Source organism: Chlorocebus sabaeus, chromosome 21, assembly GCF_047675955.1.
Source record: "Chlorocebus sabaeus isolate Y175 chromosome 21, mChlSab1.0.hap1, whole genome shotgun sequence".
Lineage (NCBI taxonomy): Eukaryota > Metazoa > Chordata > Mammalia > Primates > Cercopithecidae > Chlorocebus > Chlorocebus sabaeus.
In genome coordinates, this window is record NC_132924.1 from 32091771 (window position 1) to 32100977 (window position 9207).

At 36.2% G+C, this 9207-nt stretch overlaps 1 long non-coding RNA gene across 1 annotated transcript; it reads right to left on the reverse strand.

Moving 5' to 3' along the window:
* Window positions 1–840: 840 nt before the first annotated feature.
* On the reverse strand, window positions 841–4028 carry LOC140708552 (uncharacterized). The gene is made up of 3 exons (XR_012090315.1): window positions 2544–4028; window positions 2143–2257; window positions 841–1004 (listed from the first exon to the last, which is right to left on the reverse strand). It is a non-coding gene; the product is annotated as an uncharacterized lncRNA (long non-coding RNA).
* Between the last annotated feature and the right edge of the window lie 5179 nt (window positions 4029–9207).

The window sequence follows — 9207 nt, forward strand, 5'->3', positions numbered from 1 at the left end:
CTTAATGATGGTTAATCAGTAAAAAAGTGGCTATCAAATAAGAAATAAGAGGAAACGAGCTCAGGAGTCATAAGAAAATTTAAATAAACCACAGTGAAGACCTCGTACCAGAGAAAGTTTCTAAATATCAAAAATAATCTTAGATTTACAAATTTAGTTACAGAAAATGTTATAGAATATACTTATTCTCTGGAAAGGTATTTAAAAATATCTATCTGCTTGAGATAGTTCTGAATAAAGACAAGAAGAAAAGAAGACAAGCTAAAAAGAAAATTTTGGAGTATTTAAAAGTAGGATGTATACTATCTCTGTGAGATGATTTCGTGAAGAAAATAGAATATCCAAGACTTTAACTCTTCTGCCAATGACCTGTTTACAGAATTAGAGGAGATGGCACTGATTGGAGTGACAGAAGCGGTGCCAGTTCTCCCCACCATCAAGAGTATCTTCTGCTGTGCCTGACACAAGGTGTGAAATTTCATTTTTAAAGATTTACTTCTTTGATTTGTCATTGTTATGGTTAAAATGCTATAGTGCTCTCTGAGAGTTAAAGGACATAACTTGTGAAAAATCATTAATTTCCTGGTGCTAATTTAAATTATTTGATAATTATCTGGGAGGGGCTTAAAGGGGGCACAAAATTGCCTTTTGAAAGGGTTTAATTGATTGACATTACAATAGTCTGCTCAAAGTCTGTGAGAGTATGAATGCCTATGTAAATCTGTCATACACACATGAAAACATATATCAGAAATGACAATTATATAGCACACACAAATGTGTTTGTATGTTTGTGTAAAACTATGCATATAACCAAATACTTACACACCTGGTGTGGTATTGTATTTGATCCACTGTAAAAGTTCTTCCTGAGGCAAATTATTAAATTCTCCTATTATGCTCCATTGATTATGGAGGTTTGCATAACCTTGTATTGACATCACTGTTAGAATGCCAAAGATAACATTCTCAAAACGAACTCTGCGAAAAAGCCAGCCAAAGAGCTGAAACGATAGAAACCATTTATTTATAGTTCTTATATGAAGAGTACTGCAGGGTCAACAATAAATTCTCACCTTGTTACTCAAACCAATGTGAATTACCCTTTGATATCAGCACATACGTATACAGAATTACCATCTCCGATTGTTTCCAAAGCAACGAATATGTTGGCATTACAGGGCCCAGATGAAAATGAAACTTTCTCTCCCCTGGGAAGAATTAAGGAAGGAATGCCTGATCCTTCTAGTACTAATTTACTACCAAGGATTAAAATAAACAAATCACAACTGTGAAACATCTTAGAACTAAATCCTTTCATCCTTGGCTGCCTTTTGTGGACATCGTTAGTAGACAGGGAAGTCCTATTAGCTTGACATATATAGATTCTTCTCAGGAAAACAGGCATTATGGTATTTTAAGGCTATACACTCATAATCAAAACTAAGTAAGGTGTTTGTAGAAGTACCTGAGGCCTAATATTCTAGCTAATTTATCTAGTTCTTTTGTATGTTAGATACAGTGATAGAACCCCAGAATTTCTTACAGATTCTTTGAGCCAAACAGGACCGTACTAGAGCAATTACTCTGCATCTGCTCTGGTATTGGATGAGCACTTCAGGGTACTTTTTTTTTTTTTTTTTTGAGACAGAGTGTCACTCTGTCTCCCAGGCTGGAGTGCAGTGGTGCGACCTCAGCTCACTTCGACCTCTGCTTCCCGGGTTCAAGCAATTTTCCTGCCCCAGTGTCCTGACTAGCTGGGATTACAGGCACGCACCACCATGCCCTGCTAATTTTTGTATTTTAGTAGAGACGGGGTTTCACCATGTTGGCCAGGTGGGTCTCGAACTCTTGACCTCAAGTGATCTGCCCACCTCGGCCTTCCAAAGTGCTGGGATTTCAGGTGTGAGGCATCATGCCCGGCCACCAGGAAACTTTTTTTTTCTTTCTTTTTTTTTTTTGAGACAGAGTCTCACTCTGTCACCCCGGTTAGAGTGATGTGGTGCGATCTTGGCTGACTGTATCCTCTGCCTCCCAGGTTCAAGTGATTCGCCTGCCTCAGCCTCCCAAGTAGCTGGAATTACAGGCACATGCCACCATGCCCGACTAATTTTTGTATTTTTAGTAGAGATGGGGTTTTACCATGTCAGCCAAGCTGGTCTCGGAACTCCTGGCCTCAAGTGATCTGCTCGCCTTGGCCTCCCAAAGTGCTGTGATTACAGGTGTGAGCCACTGTGCCAGACACTCTTACACAGACCTGAATTCCGAAAGGTTATGTTCATAGACAGGATATTAACAGGGGAAATATTTGCCTAATCACTTGTTATAGAAATAATCAATTTAAAATCTAGAAATACTTTTCAAAGCCACTTGAAATTGCTTTTCTTGCTTATAGTGAATCATGAAGTAATATTTTAAATCATTTAAATTAGTTAAAAACACTTAGTGTGTTTGTATTTTGAATTAGTCAGCAAAGCTGCGGTAACTTTAAGTGTAGTTACTATAGTTTTTATGGTATTGTTATACAAGAATGAATCCCTTACCTGTCGAGAGCATATCAAGGAAGCCATAACACACACGTGTGGTGTCAAAAACAGCTTTAGCCTCCTAATTAAAATGGCAAGGGCAGTAAACACTAACAACTGCAATGTGTGAAAAGTCAGCTACAAAAACACAAATAAGACAAAATCACATTTTTACTTTTCATATTTTTAAATTAATGAACTATATTGAAACTATATTATTCATTAAGACAAGGATCTTCTAACTTAGTAATGAGCCTATTAGTATTCATTCATTCAACAACAATTTATCGAATGCTTACTATGTTCCAGGTACTCTTCTGGGTGCTTCAGATACAACAGTGAGCAATTTCTGCCCTTGTATTACATTTAAGTACATTTAGTAATGAAAGACAGACAATACATAGACATAGCAAATAAATAAATCCATTACATAGTCTACTGTAAGGCAATAAGTGCAGCCGGCAAGAAAATGGAGCAGGCAGAGGAGCCAGGGAGAGCAGGAGGTGGTGTGAGGAGGCGGAGGATCAACACAGTGGGCCTCACTGTAAAGTGACAATGTTACTAATGCATCCCTGATGCAAACATCTGAAATCTACAACGCTCCGAAATCTGAAACTTTTGAGTACCAATATGATGTTCAAAGGTTATGCTAAAACAAATGCTCACTGAAGCATTTTGGATTTTGGATTTTCAGATTAGGGATCTCAACTAGTAACTACAGTGTAAATATTCCAAAATTCAATAAAATCTGAAGTCTGAAACGCCTCTAGTCCTAAGCACTTTGGATGAGGGATACTCAGCATGTGTCATAAACTATCCCTATTAAGTTCAAATGCAGTTACCCACTCCTGTAAATTTCACCTTTACCTCAACACCCACTTAAAGTTCTATCAAATAGGAAATATCTCTAGTCCATATTGATCTTTTCCTTTTTATGCTACAAAATGATTTTGCACCATATAAAATGTTGTCTTGTTTCCTTTGTAAAATTACACATACTGAAGAGCAGGAACATTACTTTAGTATCTTTTGAGTCCTTCAACACTTCTGAGCTTGTCACTGACTGACCAGCAAATCTACGTGGTGGCAGATGGCCACCAGTCACAGGGCCAGGGGTGCCTGCCCTAATGGACTGTAGCTGATTAGCTCAGCAAGTTAGAAACCAAATGCTTGTTATTGTTAAATGAATGCAATTTAATTTAATTCTGTACTATAGTAATAAATCAGCCTTCTAGCTTTTAAATCCTTATTACTATTCAAAAGTGAGAGCAGATGAAAGAGTGAGGAGGATCAGCAGACATGTATCGCCAAAGCTGACAACTCACGACTGATGGTGCATCAGCAGCAGGTTATACCTTTGTCAATTATCCTCAAACTAGAATGTAATACACAAGTCTACCAGAGATTAAAATGAAAGCTTTACCTCACCGTGTTCAAGGAGCTTTTTTCTAGAATAAAACAAAAATATTATCTATTTACTGAATGTCTTTTATACTATAAATGTATAAAAATAAGCTTCGTTTGTTTGATCTTAAAAATCTGAGTATCTCTAAACTACTTAGGAACATACATAAAAATAAAAATATCAGATAATACTACAAAAATTACAACAATTTAAAAGTCATAATTTATAGTCATCATATTAAAGATATGTCAAAAATTTGTTCTTTGGTTAAGACAAAATAGATCTTACAGATCCCTGGAGATTGTGCCTCTCATGAATAAATGAATAGGATGACCTTCTATTAAACCTATATATACAGTGTATACAATACTTTAGATGACCACTGTTAAACTTTTGAGTTGTTTTCATTTTTCACAATTACAAATAACATAGACACTCGTGCATAAAACCTTGTAAGCATCTCCGAATATTCCCTTAGCATAAATTTGCAGAAGAAAAATTACTGGGCAAAACATAAATATTTTTAGTTTCAGAAAAGTTGTCCCTTTATAAAATACTTATAGTACACCTACTGTATTCTAGGCACTGGGCAATGAAATGAATACCACAGTCCCTGCTTATCCTCCGATCCTCACTTTCCACAGTTTCAGTTACCTGTGGTCAACTGCAGTCCAAAAATATTAAACGAAAAGTTCCAGGAAATAAACAATTCCTAGGTTTTAAATTGTGCACCATAGTGAATAGTGAAATCTCAAGTCACCCTGCTTCATCCTACCTGGGACGTGACTCACCCCTTTGTCCAGCATATCCATGCTGTATACGTCACCGGCCTGTTAGTCACATAGTTACCATCTCAGTTATCAGATGGACTCTGGTGGTATCTCAGTGCTTATTTTCAAGTAACCCTTTTCTGACTTAATAATGGTCCCAAAGTGCAGGAGCAATGATGCTGGCAGTTGAGATATGCCAAAGAGAAGCTGTAAAGTGCTTTCTTTTAAGAGAAAAGGTGAAAGTTCTCAAAAGAAAAAACATCATATGCTGAGGTGGCTAAGATCTATGGTAAGAACAAATCTATCCATGAAATTGTGAAGAAGAAAAAATTAATGCTAGTTTTGCTGTTGCATCTAAAACCGCAAAAGTTATGGCCACAGTCCATGGTAGATGCTTAGTTAAGATGGAAAAGGCATCAAAATTGTGGGTGGAAGATGTGAACAGAAATGTGTTCCTATGATGGCAATCCGGTGTGTTACTCTCTGCAGTTTCAAGCATCCACTGGGGGTCTTGGGATGCATCGCCCTGCAGATAAGGGCAACTGCTGTGCAGCATGAACAGTATGGACACAACACTTACCTTCATGGAGTTTCTATTAGAGTAAGACAAGAGGTAGGAGGCTGCCTATTTTATTCTTCTCTTGAAAAGACTGGGTATTTTACTTTTATGAAAGGTTTTATAGCCTGCAGGGGCTATAAATATGGATTTTGGGGGTGAAGAGAGAAATAAGTGTAGAAACTAAATTCAGGGGTACAGAGACCCACAGGTTTTTTAAAAGAGAAGTCAGGGGAAGGTCTCTTAAGGTAGTAGTGGAGCCCAAATCATTCTATCTCCCTTGTAGCTCCTATCCTTTGTATGCAGTAGTTTTTTTAAAATAGAAGACAGGGGAAGGTTTCTTAAGGTAATAGTGGAGACCAAATTATTCTACCTCCCTTGTAGCTCCTTCCCTGTGCATGCAGTTAACAGAGTGCGGTTTCCCTACTTGTCCCAAAATCTTCTAGGCACTACAAATTCCTGTAGTGAGCTGCATGCAAGGAAGAAGCCTGGTAGGTGAGTAATTATTATAATCACCAAGAACCCTGAAAGTGACTACTGATACTTTATTTAAATCAAGTAGCTAATTAAAAATGTGAATATACAACCAAATCCCAAGACAGAAATAGCATGAAAAGGAAACATCAAAATAAATGAGTAAAAAACTTGACCTCTCATGAAATGGCTAATGCAAATGAAAACTCCAGTTATTATTTTCACAGAAGTTTAAGAGGATAAGGCATCCATATAATTAAAATAAGCTCCAGTGAAAAGGAGTTTTCAGAAATTCTAAGAAAAATATATTTGCCTAATTTAAAGCCTCAAAAGAAGGTTGAAGAGCAACATGTACACAGCTGAAGTTGACAGTATTAAAGACTCAGTGATAATATTCTCTAAGAACATAGAAAGAGAAGAAATAGATATGATAAAAGCAGTAACAGAAATTCAAGAAAGAGAGGCTAAAGTGAAAGAATAAGAGAACAACAAAGCACACACATCACCCCTCCAAACCTTATAAATTTCCAGAGAGAAAAACTATATAGAAATTTTCATCTGTAATGCTCAATGCTAGAACACAAAGAAGTAATGTCAACAAAATGTTGGATGAAACCCACAAATACCTATTAACCAATCTATCCATCAAATATGAGGGCAAAATAAAGTCATTTTTCAGGTAAGAAAGCACCCAGAAAGCATGCCAACTTCTACATGTCAAGGAAAAATAAATCAGTAAAATTTGAAGTCAAGTCCAAAGATTGCTGGTGTCTTTAATGTAAATGTTTAGAGATTTCTTAAAACATAAGAGATAAGACAACAATCTAGAAGTAAATTTCAGCATAACCTGGAAGGAGAGGGTGTGTAGGCAGGGACAAGTAACAATATTCCGACAGCTCAGTGCTGAAGCAAGCAGGTCCTCTAAGTACAGAGCCTGAGTATGAATTCTGCCTCCACTACTCACTAGCTGTGTGCCTTTTGGAAAATTACTTACCTTCTTACTGGTTTCCTCATCTGTAAATAATGGGAATAACTGACTCCCTTCTTACAAGGTGGTTGTGAGGATTTATTGAGTTAATACTGGTAAGAAGCTTAAAATACTGTCAGACATACAGGAAATAATAACTGTTAGCTATTACCATTGGTAGTAACAGGTTTTAGATGCTGATGAATTCTTAGTATCAAGATGAATATATTTGCTAATAATTTAAGAAAAACCATCAGGAAATATAGAAATGGAATACAGCTAACAATTCAGCAAGTATCAAGAAAATAATTTTTGAAAAGCATGGTGAATAGAAAACATAAAATCAGATGGCAGGAAGAAGTATAAACACACCAGTTATCACAGTTAATATGAAAATGGGCTAGATTCACCAATTAGAAAATGAGTATCAGAGGAATTTAAATAGAAAAAAAAATCTAACAGTAAGAAATATACCAAAACCAAAATGTCACAAAAATGTTAAAAAAAAAATAAAGTGTAAATACAGGTAAACCAGGCAAATCTATAAAAAAGCAGATGTGGCAATACTAATTTTCTACAAAGAAAAATTTACAGCAAAAATCACTAAGTAAAGCAAAGAATATCTTTTATAATAATCAAAAGTACAATCCTATAATAATCATGCAATGAACAACAGCACTATCTATATAAAACAAACGCTATTAAAATTATAAGATAATTTTTAAAAATTCATTTTTAATGTTGTATGTGAAGATAGCATTCTAAGAAAACAGAAAAAGTAGAAAAATAAGTTGGCGTACTAGACCATTTAGAATAGCACATTAACATGTAACTTTGAACTTCCCCCAAATAAGAAATGAACATTTAAAAAATCCTCATAGAGCATTTACTAAAACTGAACATCTATCTCAATAAACAGCAAGTTAATTTATTTAAATTTATTTATTTTTTTAATTATACTTTAAGTTCTAGGGTACATGTGCACAACACTCAGGTTTGTTACATATGTATACATGTGCCATGTTGGTGTGCTGTACCCATTAACTCGTCATTTACATTAGGTATATCTCCTAATGCTATTCCTCCCCTTTCCCCTCACCCCATGACAGGCCCTGGTGTGTGATGTTCCTCTTCCTGTGTCCAGTGTTCTCACTGCTCAATTCCCACCTAGGAATGAGAACATGCATTGTTTGGTGTTCTGTTCTTGTGATAGTTTGTTGAGAATGATGGTTTCCAGCTGCATCCATGTCTCTACAAAGGACATGAACTCATCCTTTTTTATGGCTGCATAGTATTCCATGGTGTATATGTGCCACATTTTCTTAATCCAGTCTGTCATTGATGGACATATGGGTTGGTTCCAAGTCTTTGCTACTGTGAATAGTGCCACAATAAACATATGTGTGCATGTGTCTTTATAGCAGCATGATTTATAATCCTTTGGGTATATACCCAGTAATGGGATGGCTGGGTCAAATGGTATTTCTAGTTCTAGATCCTTGAGGAATCGTCATACTGTTTTCCACAATGGTTGAACTAGTTTACAGTCCCACCAACAGTGTAAAAGTGTTCCTATTTCTCCACATCCTCTCCAGCACCTGTTGTTTCCTGATTTTTTAATGATTGCCATTCCAACTGGTGTGAGATGGTATCTCATTGTGGTTTTGATTTGCATTTCTCTGATGGTGAGTGATGATGAGCATTTTTTCATGTGTCTGTTGGGCTGTATAAATGTCTTCTTTTGAGAAGTGTCTGTTCATATCCTTTGCCCACTTTTTGATGGGGTTGTTTTGTTCTTGTAAATTTGTTTGAGTTCTTTGTAGGTTCTGGATATTAGCCCTTTGTCAGATGAGTAGTTTGCAAAAATTTTCTCCCATTCTGTAGGTTGCCTGTTCACTCTGATGGTAGTTTCTTTTGCTGTGCAGAAGCTCTTTAGTTTAATTAGATCCCATTTGTCAATTCTGGCTTTTGTTGCTGTTGCTTTTGGTGTTTTAGACATGAAGTCCTTGCCCATGCCTATGTCCTGAATGGTATTACCTAGGTTTTCTTCTAGGGTTTTTATAATTTTAGGTCTAACATTTAAGTCTCTAATCCATCTTCTATTAATTTTCATATAAGGAGTAAGGAAAGGATCCAGTTTCAGCTTTCTACTTATGGCTAGCCAATTTTCCCAGCACCATTTATTAAATAGGGAATCCTTTCCCCATTTCTTGTTCTTCTCAGGTTTGTCAAAGATCAGATGGCTATAGATGTGTGGTATTATTTCTGAGGGCTCTGTTCTGTTCCATTGGTCTATATCTCTGTTTTGGTACCAGTACCATGCTATTTTGGTTACTGTAGCCTTGTAGTATAGTTTGAAGTCAGGTAGCATGATGCCTCTAGCTTTGTTCTTTTGGCTTAGGATTGTCTATGCAAATCAATAAACATAATCCAGCATATAAACAGAACCAGAGACAAAAACCACCTGATTATCTCAATAGATGCAGAAAAGGCCTTTGACAAAATTCAAC